The following is a 22,749-nucleotide window of genomic DNA, read 5'->3' on the forward strand; positions in this document are numbered from 1 at the left end:
GAAGGACTGTTGCTGAAGGTGAAACTCCAATATTTTGGCCACCTGATGCGAAGAACTGACTCATTTGAAAAGACCCTGATGCTGGGAAAGATTGAAGGTGGGAGGAGAAGGGGAAAACAGAGGATGAGATGGTTGGATGGCTTCACTGACAGGGTGGGCATGAGTTTGAGTAGGCACCGGGAGTTGGTGATGGACAAGGAGGCCTGGCATACTGCAGTCCATGATGTCGCAAAGAGTCGAACACAACTGAGTGACTGAACTGAAATGAAAGGACTTTGTCAGATAGTCTTCAAAGGGAAGTATGCAGGTGGATTCCTGTAAATATAACCCTTAAACTAGAACCTCCTTAACAGAAATGGTAAGCTTTCAGGGTAAGTTTATGAAGGCACTTGTGTTTTAAATTGTCCATCCCCTTCCCCACTGGAATACCTAGCGTCTGTGTGTGTGTGTTAGTTGCTTAGTCGTGTCTGATTCTTTGTGACCCCATGGACTGTAGGCCACGAGGATCCTTTGTCCATGAAGTTGGTTGCCATGCCCTTCTCCCAGGGATCTTCCCAACCCAGGGATTGAACCCAGGTTTCTGCATTTCAGGCACATTCTTTACTGTTTGAGCACCCAGGGAAGCCCTCTAAACTCACTTAATATCACTCTCTTGACCATTGCTTACAAAGACCTTTGAAATGAAAAGTCAAAATTGGAAAATGCCTTACAATGGATATAAAATGGCAAATAAAAATTTTACCCTAAAGATTAGAGAGTTTACCTACAATTTTCAGCCTGTATTTCTAAACATAATCCTTAACAAAATAATTATCATGTCTATAATAATAATATTGTAATTGGCAAATATCTTCCCATTCAGAAGTGGATCTGAAAATTTGTTTTCTGTACCTGTTTCTCATTTGTATAGATTTAAAATAACATACAAATACAAAGCTCTCATATATGAATTTTCTAATTTTAACTGAATCATATCCTTTTCTTCTAATCTCTTTAAACTCAACTGTAAAGCTAGTTACAAGCAAAATATTTTACCAGTGTAAAACTTAAGTGCTTAAAACTCTGAGTTCAAGCCTCCAGGCCTCTAGTGTTATCATGTCTGTAATTTATGCTGAATGTCAGAATCATTGTAATAAGAAACAGTGAGACGTAGTGCCACTGTTACATGTCATATCTGTGGAGTATCAAAAATATCTTCAATGTAAAAGTTATAATTATAGGGGCAATTGATGACATGTTGTAGTCAATACTTTATCCTGAAGAGTCCACCATCATTAGTCTTTACTCACTGGCTAAGAAAATGACTCCATTTCATAGCTTAAAGTCAAAATGGATTTGCAATCTTTGTTCAAGCTCTAAGCCTTTCTGTTCAAAGTCATTGACTAAGCCTTATTTTCATGATGAGTTTAGCATGAAAGCAGAAGCATACTCTCAGTGACTTAAAAAAAATTTTTAAACAGGAATTATTGGTTTTTAAAGCACCCCTTTTATATTACAATTTATTCAGCTCAAACAATATTTAATGAAGCCATTTTCTAATATAAAATCAGGTCTAATAATTTAATTAAGTGTGTATTGGGCATACTGTATTTTCTCCAAAGAAAATGCTGATTTTCAATCTTGTTCTTGAGGAAAAAGATCATTCTGCTTTTAGGTCTTTTGCCACATTATATCTTTTTTTTTTTTTTTTTAATTTTTAAACTTTACATAATTGTATTAGTTTTGCCAAATATCAAAATGAATCCACCACAGGTATACATGTGTTCCCCATCCTGAACCCTCCTCCCTCCTCCCTCCCCATTCCATCCCTCTGGGTCGTCCCAGTGCACCAGCCCCAAGCATCCAGTATCGTGCATCGAACCTGGACTGGCAACTCGTTTCATACATGATATTTTACAAGTTTCAATGCCATTCTCCCAAATCTTCCCACCCTCTCCCTCTCCCACAGAGTCCATAAGACTGTTCTATACATCAGCTAACAAACACATGAAAAGATGCTCAACATCACTCATTATCAGAGAAATGCAAATCAAAACCACTATGAGATACCATTTCACACCAGTCAGAATGGCTGCGATCCAAAAGTCTACAAGCAATAAATGCTGGAGAGGGTGTGGAGAAAAGGGAACCCTCTTACACTGTTGGTGGGAATGCAAACTAGTACAGCCACTATGGAGAACAGTGTGGAGATTCCTTAAAAAACTGGAAATAGAACTGCCTTATGATCCAGCAATCCCACTGCTGGGCATACACACTGAGGAAACCAGAAGGGAAAGAGACACGTGTACCCCAATGTTCATCGCAGCACTGTTTATAATAGCCAGGACATGGAAGCAACCTAGATGTCCATCAGCAGATGAATGGATAAGAAAGCAGTGGTACATATACACAATGGAGTATTACTCAGCCATTAAAAAGAATACATTTGAATCAGTTCTAATGAGGTGGATGAAACTGGAGCCTATTATACAGAGTGAAGTAAGCCAGAAAGAAAAACACCAATACAGTATACTAATGCATATATATGGAATTTAGAAAGATAGTAACAATAACCCTGTGTACGAGACAGCAAAAGAGCCACATTATATCTTAACCATATAATTAAAATGTTTGCATTTGTTACTAGGTAAAGTGCCTACTTGATTGTAGTTTACCACCTTCCTGTGATAATGAGATGAAAACTGAAATAATGCATTCAAGAACTAGTGAAAATTTGAAATGGCCCATATAGAACTTTGAAATGGGAGTCAATTAGGAATAAATAAAAGGATTTAAAATTAGAGAATGAATTACAAAAGCTAGAACTTCTGTATTTGTAGCACAGTCAATTAATAAGCCGATGGGATTCTTTTTTCCCCTAAAAATGATGCTTAATGGCACAATAGCATGATAAAAACAAAGTATAGATATAAGGGATATTTATGAAGATGGATAAATAGTACTTGATGATCCACTGGAATAGGCATCAAGGCTAAGATGACTCCAGACTTTCTGGTTTGGAAAACTAGTGAATAGTAAGCTCTTCCTTAACATTGAAAGTTCAAGACAGGATGAAAATGTGCTAAGATGGAGAAGATAATGAATTTGCCATTCATCCCTTAAGGTCAAATTACTTGAGACATATCAGGTGGAAAGTCTATGAAATGCAGGCATTCAACATCAAAATAAAATTTATTCAGATTTGGCTTCTAATTCAAATAAGTACATTGGACCTTGGCAAAGAACCTTGGTTTCCTCAGGAATCAAATGTTTCGCCTAGACAAGGAAGAATAAAGGGAAATTGTTCTGTGGTACTGTTATGACACAGTCTCAAGAGAATGCTGTTGACAGTTGTGTATCATACAGTCTGAAGTGGTTCCCATAATCCCATGAAATACACAGAGTCTGACAGAGAATCACAACCCTGTTTCCTATCTAATGCCCAAATGTGATTTATGGAACTATCTCCTTCAACTGTGTTCAACAATGGAGATTATTAAAACTTACTATATTTTTATTTTTCCAGTGGAAATGATGAACACATATGAAGAAGACATATGTTTTTCTATTGGCCAACATAGTTATTCTTCACTGTTTTGTAACATTTGTCTTCCATATGAATAGGTTGCAATGTATGTAATTAAGTAGTAAAAAATTTTATAGCCTTGGCACAAATTACACTAATTATTGTAATACTGATATACCAAATAAATTCAAATTTTAGGCTTTGGGGCTCATAATTTTACTTGAAAGCGTTAAAAAATAGCAAAACTGTCTTTAATGCCACTCTTTTGCAGAAAGATATAAAGTAAAAACTGAAAATCTAGCTCTCCAAAAGTGACCACAGCTAACAATTCTTGTGACTGTTTCGATTCTCACAAACAAGCTCAGTATGATGAAGGAAATTGATCCTGGGTAGAATAATGGATATATAAGAAATAAAAAGTAAATGCAAGAACAACTACCAATTGGACAAAGCAACCAAGTTAACAAATCACTGTGGTGTTTTGTAAAATATATAAAAATATAAAAATAGAGGAGAAGGAAAAAGAGAAGTTCAGATCAGATCAGATCAGCCGCTCAGTCGTGTCCAACTCTTTGCGACCCCATGAATCACAGCACGCCAGGCCTCCCTGACCATCACCAACTCCCAGAGTTCACTCAGACTCACATCCATTGAGTCAGTGATGCCATCCAGCCATCCTATCCTCTGTCGTCCCCTTCTCCTCTTGCCCCAATCCCTCCCAGCATCAGTCTTTTCCAATGAGTCAACTCTTCCAATGAGGTGGCCAAAGTACTGGAGTTTCAGCTTTAGCATCATTCCTTCCAAAGAAATCCCAGGGCTGATCTCCTTCAGAATGGACTGGTTGGATCTCCTTGCAGTCCAAGGGACTCTCAAGAGTCTTCTCCAACACCACCGTTCAAAAGCATCAATTCTTCAGCGCTCAGCCTTCTTCACAGTCCAACTCTCACATCCATACATGACCACAGGAAAAACCATAGCCTTGGCTAGATGAACCTTTGTTGGCAAAGTAATGTCTCTGCTTTTGAATATGGTATCTAGGTTGGTCATAACTTTCCTTCCAAGGAGTAAGCATCTTTTAATTTCATGGCAGCAATCACCATTTGCAGTGATTTTGGAGCCCAGAAAAATAAAGTCTGACACTGTTTCCACTGTTTCCCCATCTATTTCCCATGAAGTGATGGGACCAGATGCCATGATCTTCGTTTTCTGAATGTTGAGCTTTAAGCCAACTTTTTTACTCTCCACTTTCACTTTCATCAAGAGGTACTTCCTCTTCACTTTCTGCCATAAGGGTGGTGTCATCTGCATATCTGAGGTTATTGATATTTCTCCCGGCAATCTTGATTCCAGCTTGTGCCTCTTCCAGCCCAGCGTTTCTCATGATGTACTCTGCATATAAGTTAAATTAGCAGGGTGACAATATACAGCCTTGATGTACTCCTTTTCCTATTTGGAACCAGTCTGTTGTTCCATGTCCAGTTCTAACTGTTGCTTCCTGACCTGCATACAAATTTCTGAAGAGGCAGATCAGGTGGTGTGGTATTTCCATCTCTTTCAGAATTTTCCACAGTTTATTGTGATCCACACAGTCAAAGGCTTTGGCATAGACAATAAAGCAGAAATAGATGTTTTTCTGGAACTCTCTTGCTTTTTTGATGATCCAGCGGATGTTGGCAATTTGATCTCTGGTTCCTCTGCCTTTTCTAAAACCAGCTTGAACATCAGGAAGTTCACGGTTCACATATTGCTGAAGCCTGGCTTGGAGAATTTTGAGCATTACTTTACTAGCGTGTGAGATGAGTGCAATTGTGCGGTAGTTTGAGCATTCTTTGGCATTGCCTTTCTTTGGGATTGGAAGGAAAACTGACTTTTTCCAGTCCTGTGGCCACTGCTGAGTTTTCCAAATTTGCTGGCATATTGAGTGTAGCACTTTCACAGCATCATCTTTCAGGATTTGGAATAGCTCCACTGGAATTCCATCACCTCCACTAGCTTTGTTCGTAGTGATGCTTTCTAAGGCCCACTTGACTTCACATTCCAGGATGTCTGGGTCTAGGTCAGTGATCACACCATCGTGATTATCTGGGTCATGAAGATCTTTTTTGTACAGTTCTTCTGTGTATTCTTGCCATCTCTTCTTAATATCTTCTGCTTCTGTTAGGTTCATGCCATTTCTGTCCTTTATCGAGCCCATCTTTGCATGAAATGTTCCTTTGGAATCTCTGATTTTCTTGAAGAGATCTCTAGTCTTTCCCATTCTGTTGTTTTCCTCTATTTCTTTGCATTGATCGCTGAGGAAGGCTTTCTTATCTCTTCTTGCTATTCTTTGGAACTCTGCATTCAGATGCTTATATCTTTCCTTTTCTCCTTTGCTTTTCGCTTCTCTTCTTTTCACAGCTATTTGTAAGGCCTCCCCAGACAGCCATTTTGCTTTTTTGCATTTCTTTTCTATGGGGATGGTCTTGATCCCTGTCTCCTGTACAATGTCACAAACCTCATTCCATAGTTCATCAGGCACTCTATCTATCAGATCTAGGCCCTTAAATCTATTTCTCACTTCCACTGTATAATCATAGGGATTTGATTTAGGTCATACCTGAATGGTCTAGTGGTTTTCCCTACTTTCTTCAATTTAAGTCTGAATTTGGCAATAAGGAGTTCATGGTCTGAGCCACAGTCAGCTCCTGGTCTTGTTTTTGCTGACTGTATAGAGCTTCTCCATCTTTGGCTGCAAAGAATATAATCAATCTGATTTCGGTGTTGACCATCTGGTGATGTCCATGTATAGAGTCTTCTCTTGTGTTATTGGAAGAGGGTGTTTGTTATGACCAGTGCATTTTCTTGGCAAAACTCTATTAGTCTTTGCCCTGCTTCATTCCGTGTTCCAAGGCCAAATTTGCCTGTTACTCCAGGTGTTTCTTGACTTCCTACTTTTGCATTCCAGTCCCCTATAATGAAAAGGACATCTTTTTTGGGTGTTAGTTCTAAAAGGTCTTGTAGGTCTTCATAGAACCGTTCAACCTCAGCTTCTTCAGCATTACAAAAAGTATTAAATATTGCATCAAATTATTGACATTGTACTGGACCTGGTCTAATAAAAAGTACATGATAATAAGTTATGGAGATCTCTAAAAAATTTTAACTTATTTTTATTGAAGTATTGTTAATTTAAAACATTGTATTAGTTTTATGTGTACAATATGAAAGTAAAAGTGAAAGTTGCTCAATCATGTCCTATTCTCTGTGACACCTTGGGATTCTCAAGGCCAGAATACTGGAGTAGGTAGCTGTTCCCTTTTGCAAGGGATCTTCCCAAATCAGGGATAGAACCCAAGTCTCCTGCATTGCAAGTGGATTCTTTACCAACTGAGCCACTAAGGAAGCCCATGTACAATATAATGATTCAATGTTTTTGCAGATTATACTCCATTTAACATTATTACAAAACAATGATTATATTTCCCTGGGCTGTACACTATATCCTTGTTGCTTATCTATTTTTTACATAGTAGTTTGTATTTCTTAAATCTATAACCTTATATTGCCCCTCCCCACTTTCCTCTCACCATTAGTAACCACTAGTTTGTTCTCAAAATCTATGAGTCTGGTTATTTCATTGTATGTATGATTTATTTGTTTAGATTCTACATATGTAAGTTATAACATAGTATTTGTGTTTCTCTGTCTGACATTTCACTAAGCATAATACTCTCTGCTGCTGCTGCTGCTGCTGCTGCTAAGTCGCTTCAGTCGTGTCCGACTCTGTGCGACCCCATAGACAGCAGCCCATCAGGTTCCCCCGTCCCTGGGATTCTCCAGGCAAGAACACTGTAGTGGGTTGCCATTTCCTTCTCCAATGCATGAAAGGGAAAAGGGAAAGTGAAGTCGCTCAGTCATGTCCAACTCTTTGCGACCCCATGGACTGCAGCCTACCAGGCTCCTCCATCCATGGGATTTTCCAGGCAAGAGTACTGGAGTGGGTTGCCATTGCCTTCTCCAATAATACTCGTTGCCCCTGCTAAGTTGCTTCAGTTGCGTCCGACTCTGTGTGACCCCATAGGCGGCAGCCCACTAGGTCCGCCGCTCCTGGGATTCTCCAGGCAAGAACACTGGAGTGGGTTGCCATTTCCTTCTCCAATGCATGGAAGTGAAAAGTGAAAGTGAAGTCACTCAGTCGTGTCTGACTCTCAGTGATCCCATGGACTGCAGCCTACCAGGCTCCTCCATCAATGGAATTTTCCAGGCAAGAGTACTGGAGTGGGGTGCCATCACCTTCTCCGAATACTCTTTCGGTACATCCAATTTGTTATGAATGGTGGAATCGCATATTTAATGGCAGAGTAGTATTCCATTGTGTAAATGTGTGTGTATGTGTGTGTGTGTGTACACGTGCATGCATGTGCATGTGTATTTATATATCACACATTCTGTTAAACCATTATCTGTTGATGGACATGGGTTGTTTCCACAGCTTGGCTATTGTACATAGTGCTGATACGTATATCAAGGTGTATTTATCATTTCAAATTAGAGTTTACATCTTTTCTAGATGTGTGCCCATGAATAGTATTGCTGGATCATATGATAGCTTTTCAAAGGAACCTCCATACTGTTTTCCATGGTGGCTGTACCAATTTATATCGCTATGAACAGTGTATAAAGGTTTTTATCCACACTATTTCCAGCATTTATTATTTGTAGAGTTTTTGACTACGGCCATTCTGATAGATGTGAGGTGATACCTAATTGCGGTTTTGATTTGCATTTCTCTAATGGCCTATTGGCTATCTATGTGTCTTTGGGGAAATGTCTGTTTAGATCTTCTGCTCATTTTTGATTGGGTTTTTTTTTAAAGTATTAAGTTGTATGAGCTGTTTATATATTTTGGATATTAACTCCTTATAGGTTTTATCATTTGCAAATATTTTCTCTCAGTAGGTTGTCTTTTCATTTTATTGATGTTTTCTTTTGCTGTGGAAAAGTTTTTACATTTAATTGTGTGTTCGGTCACTCAGTCATATCTTCCTCTTTACGGCCCTTTGGACTGTACCCCACCAGGCTCTTCTGTTCATGGGATTTTTCAGGAAAGAATACTGGAGCTGGTTGCCATTTCCTACACCAGGAGATCTTCCTAACCTAGGGATCAAAGCCACATCTCTTGCGAGTCTTCTGCATTTATCACTAGCGCCACCTGGGAAGCCCTAAGTTTAATTGGGACTCATTTATTTATTTTTGCTTTTATTTCTTTTGACTTAGATCTGAAAAAATATTGCTGTGATTTATGTCAAAGAGTGTTGTGACTATGTTTTCTTCTAGGATTGCTTTGTGTGTGTGGACATCTTAATATTTATTCTTCTGGTTAAAGAACATGGTATATCTTTCCATTTCTTTGTATCATTTTCAAATTCCTTTATCAATATTGTAAAGTTTTCAAAGTATAGGTTTTTCACTTACTTCCTTGATTAAGTTTATTTCTAGGTATTTTTGGTATCCCTTGTAATATCATAAGTAACCAGTAAAAGAATGATAATCAAATTTATAGCAATTCAGATAAAAAAAGATATGCTGAAATAATAAAAAATATGCAATTAATTTTTAAAAAACTATGAGAGGAGAAATAAAAGGGCAAATAAAAAATGCCAATGCCAAAAAGAAAATGAAAAAAGCAAGATTTTATTCTCCAAATAGGTAGACATACATGCTATGTAAACACGTTATGCAATCAACAACAAAGTTGCTATTGCTGTATCAATATTACATATTATATTTAATTTATATTAATGTATAATAGTAACATAGCAGAAAAGGACTTAAAGTTAAGAGTAACAGGAGAGATAAAGTGAGACATTTCATATAGGTAATTAATAGGAATAAATAAATAACAACAAGTTTATATAAGTTTAATAACATAGCTTTAAAATAATATAAACCAAAGCATAACAGAACTATAATGAGAGAATGAAAAATCTACAATGTGAGTTGGAGATTTTAAAACACTTCTCTCAGTAATTTATGGAGAAGAGCGAGTCATTGCACATTGAAACAACATGATTAACCAATTTGACCTAATAGAGATTACCCAACACTATATCCAATAAATGTAGAAAAACATTTTTTTTCTGGTGAACATGGAACATCTATCAAATATTCTGAGCTATGAATCATGTCTCAGCACATTTCAAAGATTTAAAATAGAGCAGCATGTGGTCTCTGCATTCTGTAAAATTAAATTAGATCTCAGTAAGGAAAAGGTAGGTAGAAAATGTCCAAATTTGTGAGAATGAATCAGAATTCTCTGGATAAAAATAAAATTTTAACTCATTCACAAGGGAAATTGGAAAATATTTTTAATTTCGCTTGTAATGAAAATGCAGCAGATCAATATGTTGTTACAGCAAAAGCAATAAAAATTCGGAAACTCCCATTCTTTAGTACTAGAATCCATAGATGCATTTGAAGAAAAGAATGTGACAGTGACATGCTTTCAGGCATCTTTGTAAGAGAAGCTTGGAGGCCAAGCATCTTGAGGAAAACAAAACAAAACCTCAAGTTCTCTAGGAAGGCAGATTTCTATAACTTCCTATTTGTTCCATGGTAAAGGCCATTTTCTGGTAATTGACTGAGCTTTCTAGGACCTCACATTCCCAATAGACTATTTACTTTGTCATCTGTTGAGTTCAGTTGCTCAGTCACGTCAATTCTTTGCAATCTCATGGGCTGCAGCATGCCAGGATTCCTTCTCCATCATCAATTCCCCTTGTATGCTCAAACTCATGTTCATTGAGTCGGCAATGTCATCCAGCCGTCTCATCTTCTGAAATCCCCTTCTCCTCCTACCTTCAATCTTTCCCAGCATCAGGGTCTTATCCAATGAGACCCTTGTCAGTTGTTCGCATCAGGTGGCCAAAGTACTGCAGATTCAGCTTCAGCATCAGTCCTTCCAATGAATATTCAGGACTGATCTCCTTTAGGATTGACTGATTTGCTCTCCTTGCAGTCCAAGGGACTCTCAAGAGTCTTCTCCAACATCACAGTCAAAAGCATCAATTCTTCGGCAATCAGCTTTCTTTATAGTCCAGTTCTTACATCCATACATGACTACTGGAAAAACTATAGTTTTGACTATATGGGCCTTTGTTAGCAATGTAATGTCTGTGCTTTTTAATATGTTGTCTAGGTTGGTCACAACTTTTCTTCTAAGAAGTGAGCGTCTTTTAATTTCATAGCAACAGTCACCATCTGTAGTGATTTTGGAGCCCAAGAAAATAAAGTCTCTCACTGTTTCCATCGTTTCCCCATCTATTTGCCATGAATTGATGGGACTAGATGCCATGATCTTAGTTTCTTGAATGTGGAGTTTTAAGCCAGCTTTATCAGTCTCTTCTTTCACTTTCAACAAGAAGCTCTTTAGTTCCTTGTCACTCTCTGAAATATGGTTGGTGTCATCTGCATATCTGAAGTTACTGGTACTTTTTCTTGCAACCTTGATTCCAGCTTCTGCTTCATCCAGCCCGGCATTTCACATGATGCATTCTGCATATAAATTAAATAAGCTGGGTTACAACATACAGCCTTGACATACTCCTTTCCTGATTTAGAACCAATCTGCTGTTCCATGTCTGGTTCTAGCATTGCTTCTTGACCTGCATACAGATTTCTCAGGAGGCAGGTCAGTTGGTCTGGTATTCCCATCTTTTTAAGAATTTTCCACATTTTATTGTGAGCCACACAGTCAAAGGCTTTGGTGTAGTCAATAGAGGAGAAGTAGATATTTTTCTGCAACTCTTGCTTTTTTGAAGATCCAATGAATGTTGGCAATTTGATCTCTGGTTCCTCTGCCTTTTCTAAATCTAGCTTGAATATCTGAAAGTTCATGGTTAACATACTGTTGAAGCCTGGTTGGAGAATTTTGAGCATTACATTGCTAGCATGTATGATGAGCGCAATTGTGCAGTAGTTTGAACATTCTTTGGCGTCGCCTTTCTTTGGGAATGGAATAAAAACTGACTTTTTCCAGTCCTCTGGCCACTGCTGAGTTTTCCAAATTTGCTGGCATATTGAGTACATTACTTTAACAGCATCATCTCTAGCAGGTGTGGCATTTGATTCTAAATGTGTTTTCACCCCTCCTACCATCTTGTTGGGGCTTCTTCTTTGCCCTTGGACATGGGGTATCTTTTTTTAAGTGGGATCCAACATTCTCCTGTCAATGGTTGCTCAGCATTTTTGGAGTTCTCACGGGAAAAGATGAGTACATGACCTTCTACTCTGCCATCTTGATGTCAAAACCCTTACTTTGTCATAGGAAATAGATAATAAAATTTAGAACTTTGCCTATTAAGTATTTCACAACATCAAATGAGATCATGCATAGCAACAAAATAGAAATCAATCCTTTATTTCAGTTGTCTGTAGTTAAAAGACTGAAATTAGTATGATTTCAACCTGAGACAATGATATGTAAAGCTTACCTCCAAGTACAGTGCTTAGATGGTTCTATGAAGATTTCCAGACCCCACTCTGGACAGATGTAGGATACCCTAGGGAATTAATCAGAAAATTACCTGATGTATCAGTCATTTTTTTGCCAGGCTATCTCCTAGATTCTGCTGCCATTTGAAGAAAAGAGGTAGCTGGCTAGATTAACAATATCATCTGGCTCCTTTTTTATATATTTAGCCAGAAAGACTCACTGGAAGGTTAAGATACTTTAAGACATACAGAATTCAAGTAAAGAACATGAAGAAAAATTCCCTATGTTCAACCAGGCATAATAAACATCATTATTAGTAGCAGCATGATAAATTATCCTTAATCATTAAAATTAACTTATGTATTCTTTCCATTTTGTATCGTTCAAACTATTTCAGCTTTAATTAGCACCAGTCATTTTTTATCTTAATCACATTTGTATGAACATTATTGAAAGTTATCTCTAAGTGGGTCTTTTACATTGGAGTCTCTTATATTCCCAGTAATATTTTGTTTATTAGTCAGATATAAACTTGGTTGGTGAACATCAGAAAATCCTTACTTTCCTCTTTATTTTAGAGGGTTTTAGTGGGTTTCCTGATACTGGTGTTGTTTTTCTTCTTTGAATTTATAGTTCAATAATTCAGAAACTGAAGTGTTTATTTCTATGTCCGCTTATGGAATGGATGCCCCCACATACTCATGCTAGATAAATTGCATGTTTTTTGGCATGACAACATTTTCTGAACAGGAAATTCTAGGTCACTTCCTCATATAAAAAGTATAAGTGCTTAAGCTAATGTTTTTCAAAATGTGCTTCTCAATCCGCTTGCCTCAGAGTACTTGTTACAAATGCTGCCACTTTAGGTCCTACTCCAGGCCCAGTAATCAAAAAGGAGGGGAAGAGCAAACACTTGTTTTATTAATAAACTCATACAAATTCATATGTATGAATGAATTTATATTGAATTCTTATTCAATACAAATATATTTATTGTATTGTTTGATATTGTATTGAATTCATATGTAATGAATTCTTCAATCCACAAGAATGCTGGAGACATATTTATGATACACCATTTTAATCTTATATAAACTATTTCCTACTTTAAAACTCTAAAGAAATGCCAAATTTAGTGTGTATTTCCAATGAAGTGATGGGACCGGTTGCCATGATCTTCATTTTCTGAATGTTGAGCTTTAAGCCAACTTTCTCACTCGCCTCTTTCACTTGCATTAAGAGGCTTTTTAGTTCCTCTTCAGTTTCTGCCATAAGGGCAGTGTCATCTGCATATCAGAGGTTATTGATGTTTCTCTCAGCAATCTTGATTCCAGCTTGTGTTTCTTCCAGCTCAGTGTTTCTCATGATGTACTGTGCATATAATTTAAATAAGCAGGGTGACAATATACAGCCTTGATGAACTCCTTTTCCTATTTGGAACCAGTCTGTTGTTCCATGTCCAGTTCTAACGGTTGATTCCTGACCTGTATATAGGTTTCTCAAGAGGCAGGTCAGGTGGTCTGGTATTCCCATCTCTTTCAGAATTTTCCACAGTTTATTGTGATCCACACAGTCAAAGGCTTTAGCATAGTCAATAAAGCAGAAATAGATGTTTTTCTGGAACTCTCTTGCTTTTTCGATGATCCCGCAGATGTTGGCAATTTGATCTCTGGTTCCTCTGCCTTTTCTAAAACCAGCTTGAATATCTGGAAGTTCATGGTTCACATATTGCTGAAGCCTGGCTTGGAGAATTTTGAGCATTACTTTCCTAGCATGTGAGATGAGTACAATTGTGCAGTAGTTTGAGCGTTCTTTGGCATTGCCTTTCTTTGGGATTGGAATGAAAACTGACTTTTTCCAGTCCTGTGGCCACTGCTGAGTTTTCCAAATTTGCTTGGAGATTGAGTGCAGCACTTTCACAGCATCGTCTTTCAGGATTTGAAATAGCTGCACTGGAATTCCATCACCTTCTCTAGCTTTGTTCGTAGTGATGCTTTCTAGGGCCCACTTGACTTCACATTCCAGGATGTCTGGCTCTAGGTGAGTGATCACATCATCATGATTATCTTGGTTGTGAAGATCTTTTTTGGGTTAAATTAGTAATTTCATTAAAAACATTGTGGGTCAGTCAGAATTTGGAGAGAGAAATTTAAGAGAGTAAATGGATGGGGCTACTCCAGTCCATAGAATTTTCCTCCTCCTGGAATTTTCCAGGCAAGAATACTGGAGTAGGTTGCCATTTTCTCCTTTAGGGGATCTTTTCAACTCAAGGATGGAACCCACCTCTCTTACATCTTCTGCCTTGGCAGGCAAGTTCTTTACTACTGGGAAGTCCCAAATGGATCAGGCTGCAGAATGGTTAGCATTCTTACCACTTCAAAAAAATATCTAGAGCATTATGAGAATTAAAGATTAAATGTGTTTTGCATATACACAATTCCTGGTCACCCTGGAAATAAGACCTTCACCTTATCAAAATGACATCTGAATGAAAAGCACATCTAAATAAAGTAAGTGATAATGAGAGGAGACTCACTTCTGAATAGATTGAGAAACATTTCTGAGGTCAAGCGAAAGTGAGAGCTTGAGGAAACAGCCAGGTAATTTAGGATCCGGCCCTCCCACCAGTGGGACAACACCATGCCTAGGACTCCTTACCACACAGCCAGCCATACTGGGACATTGCCCTGCCCACCAGTGACTTAATCTCCATGCAAGACAGGGCCCGACAGTCAACCTGACCAAGCCCCAGCCGTGTATACCAGCATGCCCACAATAGTAAGCCCTGCCACAACAGAAGGGCCCACCACACTTATATAGGGGGCACCCCTAGGGCATATAGGTCTGGTAACCAGAGCGAAGTGTTCTGCTGAAACCTATAGTGTGTCTCCTACATAAGATCTCTTCAAGATTGGAAAAATAACAAATCTATGTAATACATAGAAATAAAAACAGATAATTCAATAAAATGAGGTGACCAAGGAATAAGAAGAAACAAGATAAAACCCTTGAATAAAAACTGAAAAAGTGGAGATAATCAGTCTACTTGAACCCCTACTAAAAGGTTCAAGGTAATGATCAAAACTTGGAAGAAGAATATATTTTCTAACAAAAAGTTAGAAAATATAAAGGAGAACCAAGTAGAGCTGAAGAACATAATAACTGAAATTTTAAAATACAATGGGCTTCCCTGGTCGCTCAGATGGTTAAGGATCTGCCTGCAATGCAGTATACCTGGGTTTGATCCCTGAGTCAGGAAGATCCCCTGGAGAAGAGGATGACTACCCCCTCCAATATTCTTGCCTGGAGAATTCCATGGACAGAGGAATCTGATGGATTATAGTCTATGGAGTCACAAAGAGTTAGACATGACTAAACGACTAACACTTTTACTTTCACTTTTCAGAAGGAATTAATAAAAGGACAGATGAGCATAGAGCAACAGAACAGAAAAAAGAATTTTTAAAAATAAGATTAAATTGAGAGACCTATGGAACAACATCAGTCTTACTACCATTTGCAGTGCAGGGGTCCAGAAGAAGTAGAGAGGAAGGGGAAGAGAGCTTATTTAAAAAGATAATAGCTGAAAACTTTCTTAACCTCAGAAAAGAAACAGAGGTCCAGTAAGCACAGAGTCCCAAACAATGAATTTAGTAAACTTGAAGAATGCAAAATTCAATAGTCATAAATTTGTTGCATTTTTATTCACTAACAATGAACTATGACAAAGAGAAATTAAGAAAAAAGTCCCATTTACAATTATATCAAAAAGAATAACATACCTAGGAATAAATCTAACCAATTAGATGAAAGATCTGTACTCAGAAAACTTTAGGACTCTGATGAAAGGAATTAAAGATGATACAAACATAAAGATTTGAATAATATAGTTTGAAATCAGGAAGAATTATACCATCTGTTTTATTCTTTCTCAAGATTGTTTTGGCTATTTGTGGTCTTTTGTGTCTTCAGACAAATTTTAAAATTATTTGATCTAGTTCTGTAAAAAAATACCATTGGTATTTTGATAGAAATTGTATTGACTCTGTGGATTACCTTGGACAGTATGATGATTTTAACAATATTAATTCTTCCAATCCATGAGCATGGTATATTTTTCATATATATTATATATATGTGTGTATATATATACACACATATACATACACACACAGGAGCCTTGCAGGCTATAGTCCGTGGAGTCATAAAGAGTCAGACATGAAACTGAGCAACTGAGCACATATACACACATGTGTATGTTCAAACAGAAATGTGTGTGTGTGTGTATTCAATTAGTAATGGTAACAATGCAAAACTGGCACAAAAACAGACACATAGCTCAATGGAACAGACAAGAGAGCCCAGATATGAACATACACTTACATGGGCAGTTAATTTATGACAAAGGAGGGCAAATGTACAATGGGGAAAACACAGCCTCTTCAGTAAATTGTGTTGGGAAAACTGGACAGATACACAAAAATAAAAAATCTGTACTATTTTACCATACAAATGGAAAAGTAAACTCAAAATGGACTAAAGACTTGTAAGAACTGAAATAATAAAACTTATAGAAGAAAACATAGAATGCTATGTGACAATAGCCTTAGCAATAGTTTTTATGTGTCCTTTCAGACAAGAGGAATAAAAACAAAAGCAAGTGGTATTGCATCAATTTTAAAAAGCTTTTTTTACAGTGAAGGATTATCAACAAAATGAAAAAGCCACCTACTGAATAGAAGATATTTGCAAATGATATATTCATTAGGCAGTTAATATCCAAAATATACAAAGAACTCAGAAAATTCACCATCAGAAAAACAAACAACCCAATAAAAACATGGGCAGATGACCTGAGTAGACATTTTTCCAAAGAATACATATTGATTGCCAAAAGATAGACAAAAAGATGCTCAACATCATTAATTTCTAGGGGAATACAAATCAAAGCCACTATGAAATATCACTTCACAACTATCAGAATGGCTACTACCAAAAAAACAACAAAGAACAAGTGTTGGCAAGGAAGTGAAATAAAGCAAACCTTTGTGTGCTCTTGGTGGGAATGTAAATTTGTACAGCCACTATGTGAAACAGTATGGAGGAGGATACTCAGAAAATTAAAAACAGACCTACAATATGATCCAACAATTCCACTTCTGGGTATTTTTCTGAAGAAAATGAAAACACTACTTCAAAAAGATATATGTACCTCTATGTTAATTGTAACTTTATTTACAATAGCCAAGATATTGAGGCAACATAGGTGTCCATATGTAGATGAATGGATAAAGAATATGTGGTATATGCACACAATGAGACAGAATGGAATATCACTGTGGCAACATGGATGGACCTAGAGGAAATTACACTGATTGAAATATTTCATACAAAGAAAGACAATTACTGTGTGATTTTATTTATGTGTGTAACCTAAAAAAAAAAAAAGAAAAGAACAAACATAGCAGAGTAACAGATATATAGAAAAAAACAGGTGCTTTCCAGGGGGAGGGGAGTAGGGTGAATAGGTGAGGGAGCTTCAAGTACAAACTTCCAGTTACAAAATAAATGAGTCACATGGATGAAATGTACAGCATGGAAAATATAATCAATAATAATATAACTTTGCATGAATACAGATGGTAACTAGACTTACTGTGGTGATCATTGTGTAATGTAGAGAAATATCTAATCACTATGTTGTGTACCTGAACTAACAAATCACTGTAGGCCAATTATACTTCAAACAACAACAAATAAATGAACAAAATGAGGGAATGGATATTAGAGATTTATAAAAGAGTTAACTTGAGGCTGCATACTTAAGAAAGCAAGACCTTCTTTCCAAATATTGCTGAGTTATTATTTACTGACTATTCCAGTAAGTTTTGGCACTAAATAACCTATTAGGGTGCTACATATTCATGCTGCCTTACCTGGGCAAGGTAAGGCAATGTATTGGCCTATCTACTTGGGAAAAAAAAAAGAAATCAGAGGAGTCAGACTTATAAAAGATAAGTTCAGCAATCCAGGTATCTTGCTGCTTAAATCGCCCTCCTCCCTGGTGGAGGGCATGGTAACCCACTCTAGTATTCTTGCCTAAAGAATCCCATAGACAGAAGAGCCTGGTGGGCTAGAGTCCATAGGGTTGCAAAGAGTCAGTCACGACTGAGTGACTTAGTATGCACATCTGCTGCCCTTACAATCTAGGAGTAAGGAAGTACCCAAAGTATTAAAAATGCTGGTCCTTTCATCAAGGTAGGTAGCCTTTATTACCATATTTTATTTTCTGCATATATTTTTTAGATCAAAGTAATACATGCACCTTTTAAAAGTTCAAGTGTAAAGAAAAACAACTGACCCCTTCCTTACTTCTCCCTATCCCCAAATCTCTATCCCCTAATTTTTGTTACTATTTTTTCTGGCACCTACCAAATTGGTTATTGATTTAAGACACTGACAATGCCCTTATATTATTGTGTAAGAAGAGGCTTTAGACTTTCCCTTATTAGCTCTTTTTTAATGCCAGCCTTTGTCCCTCTTGTCCTGTGCCTTGGAAGTCCTTGGGTATAGAGCTTCTAGTTCAATTTTTCTACCAAGTAAGTCTCTGTTCTTTTGCAGGGAGTGAGAGTGGCAGATGCTTGGTTGCGCTGGATTGGAAAGGGGTCCTGTGGTTAAACAGGACGCTTTCAATTCTTTCTTATTTTAGTCCATGTTTCATCTCACCTCTATCACACCTGGTCTTTAGTGTGAGAGCCCTTCAACTGAGAACTAGGTTGCTTGCCTTAGATGTTCCCTTTCCATCTTGTATCCACTTTCCAGCATCTGTAAACTATGCTGTCAACACCTATCTGACTTTTTTTTTTAATTTATACTATATTTCTTTACTCTGAATTTACCCAGATTTCAGAAAGAAGAATAGATAAATGTGTATATACAATGCACCATGTTTAACCTCAAATCTCATGCATAGATAGTATAATCCATTTATTGCTTCATTGGATCACTTCTGTATAGACTGAGAGTCACCAGTTTTTGTTTTTATAGACAATATTCTTATTGCTTTGATTTTGACAGCATAAAAAGAACGGGCACTTTCGTACATTGATTGTGACCCTGTAAATTGGTACAACCCTTTCAGAAAACAATTTAGCAGTATGTTCTTAAAAGCAATTAAATTTTTAATACTCTTGGGCTTAGTAAAATTCTCCTTCTAAATGTCTGTTTCTAGGAGCAACTTAAATACAAGAATGAGAAAATTATGCACAAATATATTTTTATGCACTTATTATGAAAGTATAAAATAGGCAATAATCTCATACTATCAGTAAGAAAATGGCTAAAAGGCACAAACACCAGATAGTTGTTTGACGGATATTTATGTGTTGTTTACAAAGACTGTGTGAAAACAGTTGGAAGTTGGAAACTGGGCTGAAGTTGGAGTTTCAATGAGAACAGTTTTTTTTATTTTTTCAAAGAGAGAATAAACCCAAGAAATATGTTTACTGAGGATGTATTTATACATTATTAGTATGTTAGAGTAGAAAAGCAGTTATTTGATCTTGGACAAAACTTAAGTATTTAAATACTTAAGTATTTAAAATATATTCTAGGAATTAATTCTTAGAAAACTGTAAGCTATGTTTTACAAAACAGAATTCAAGTACTTGAAAAACACAAGGCAGTTTGGTTCAAAAGTACTTGGGATGTATTGGCATCAACATAGCTTATTTTTATAGCACTGCTAAATAGTTTCTGAATGTCTAGTTTGATAATGATGCATGCATGTTCTTACTCTAGGGGACAGTGAAGCTAATTACTTTGGAACATTGGTGTTTTGAATTTTTGCCAAGATCTCTTGAGAATAGTACAAACCACTTCATATAAATTAACCCATTTATTCATATCATTTCTTGCTGATACAGGTATGAAGCAAATAGTTTCCCAAATTTATAATTTGTAAACCACAAAGAATGTTTGGCAGCTTGTCAAAATCTGTATTTCATAGAATCCAACTCTCTTGCACCCTAAGTCAGTAGTTCTTTGCACTGGCCTTCACTGTCATTTCATTGGAATGAAAGAGATTCTTCTAGGGAAAGGAGATTAACCTCTCAATTCCTGGTAATGATGTTAGAGTATTAAAAAAAAGAAAAAAACTATAGTGAGCCTGAAGCAGATAAGAATATTTATTATCAATTTTGTGGTTTGAACAAGGTTTATGATTGAGATTCAGTGACTGAAGCCTTTGTGACAATATCACTTTAAGTGAATCAGAATGACTTAATGGCCCATGATACAAAATGAAGTATCACTCTATCTTTTATATTATCACATAAACACAGAGAAAATAACGAACTTGAGATATTTTGCTGATTTTCTAGGGAAGAGTGTTTATTTAAAATATTTTTTAAAGGAATTCATTCTTCTTGATAACCACTGACTACCTTAGTCACACTAATTATAAGTATTTCATTGTTCAAGATGAAAATTTGACCCCTAATTAGTATTGTGCTTTGAGTGATTCTCCTATGTAGACAGAATTCCATTTTATTGACTACTGTCATAGCATTTCAGACTATTCAATATCTGTTACTGTTTTCCCAAAAAGGCTTTACTAATACTACATTAGTGCTATAAATATAATACAATTTATTAAAGGAAAATCCTATAAAATATCTATATGCTTGTAAATCCCTGTCTATACTTCCATTTGAAATAGTGCCCTTTGATTCGGTGTTAAACTATATATGTGCAATGACTTTGTGTGAATGTATACTTAAGGTTAAATGATTAAAGAGCATTATGATACTTTTCATTTCAAGAGGTGCTGTTTTCACCAGGGTGGAGATGGAATTATAATAGGAACTGGAGGCATGAATAAATGTCCTTCCTTCCTATAGTGGTGTATACTAGTAGCAATAATACAGTCATCTTCTTTAGCCCCAGTCATGTGATGACTGCAGACAAAAAGCAAAGAAATGTGTAACCTTGGGTAAGCTGAAGGATTACCAAAAGTGGGGCATGTTCCTTAATGAAACATTGGGTCCTTGTGATAAGGCAGGAGAGGAAATAAAATTGCATTGAGAATAAGATTTAAGTCAGTAATTCCACTGTACTACCAGCTGTCAAACTTCCATAGGAAGAGTTTTTCTAACAGGAAAAATAAAAGTGTCTGTACTCACAAATCATCAATACAGCATTTTGAAATATATGCCAAGTTTTGTTGGAAATGTATTCAAATACATTGGCTGTCTTCCTTCAAGACTCTCATCAAATAATCAAATCTTTCTAAGAGTTTTTCTTGATGTATTACTTCTCCCCAATAGATTGTTGCTCAAATTTCAGGATTTTTTATTTTTTTTTGCTATTTTGCACTCTTAATTTTCAACAATATCTCTGTTGTTCCATAATGTGTTCATATTTATGTCTTCCACTAAGCCAGAAGCTCTTTAATGTCTGGGGCTGTTTTACTTATCTTAATATTCTAGGTGAGAATCACAGTGCCATATAGACAATTAATTCTAAGTAAGTGCTTTAAAATAATTAATTTTTTATTGACAAGCATTACTATTTACCGAGTCCCTACTATGTGCTAAGTACAATAGTAAGCACTGGGGATTCTGCAGTAAATAAAGCCCTTTATAGAACTTTAATAATAAAGTTAGATGATATATAATATATGTGTTTCTATTACACATAGATATGTATTTATATCAGCAGAATTTACTGTTTGTTCCAAACGGGACAAATAGACTCCTGAATTCCTTCTTTGACTAGTTACTTTAGAAAACTTGCAATTACAAATGCTTTTTCTGCCTCCTGGAGATATAAATCTCTTACCACTCAGAACTGTCTTCTCAAGAACCTGAGAACCATTCTGTTTGAAATGCAAACATTCAAGGAGATAACTCTCACTCTAGTTCCCAGTCCTTATGGGAGGGAAAGGCTCAATTGGCAGGCACTTGTTTTAACTTGCAACACTGCCCCCTGTCTTAAAGATGCCATCTCTTTGTTTCTCCTCTGGATAAATTCCAGTTGACAAACCTATATGGTTTTGGCACATGGACCAGCTCCTCTCAGTACCTCAGTGCCCCTACTTTAGCACAGCTCGTCCTTTACAAAGGCACCTGCTTTTGCTTCAGTGAAGTTGAGTTCATTTCACCAAGTCCTTTTCCTCATGACATTAGTCATTACTGAATAACATCTAGCCTCAGCACTTAGTGCATGTGGGGAATGATCTCTTAGGCGGAGGAAAAGGCTCTTAGCTGGAGTTTGCTCAGTATTTTTGAGGACCATCAGGGGCAAGGAGGCTGAGGAAGAGTGAAAGAGTGGCAGAGTGGTGGGAATGAGCTCAGATAGTACTGGGCTGTATGCCCTGGTTAGAAGTTTGAATTTTAGGTAAGATAGCCATTCGAGGAGCTTGAGCAAGAAATATCATGATCTGATTTACTTTCCAAGAGTAACTATAGCTGCAGCATGGAGAATAGGCTGGTAGCAAGTTGGCAACAAAAATAGAAGGAAGGCCAGTTAGTAGGTAATGGAGATGTCCAGAAGAAAAAGCATAGATTGGACCACAGTGGTGGTGATGATACTGTGAAGTGGTTGGACTCTGAATAGAATTTTGAGGAAAAGCTGACAGAATTTGCTGTTGGATTGTATTTGAAGTGTGAGAGGAAAAAAGGAGTCACTGTTACATGAATATCAAGCAATAGATTCAGCAGGAGAAATAAATACATCCATTCCACATTTAACTACTAGAGGCCATTCTTTT

This window comes from Bubalus kerabau, chromosome 10, assembly GCF_029407905.1.
Source record: "Bubalus kerabau isolate K-KA32 ecotype Philippines breed swamp buffalo chromosome 10, PCC_UOA_SB_1v2, whole genome shotgun sequence".
NCBI lineage: Eukaryota > Metazoa > Chordata > Mammalia > Artiodactyla > Bovidae > Bubalus > Bubalus kerabau.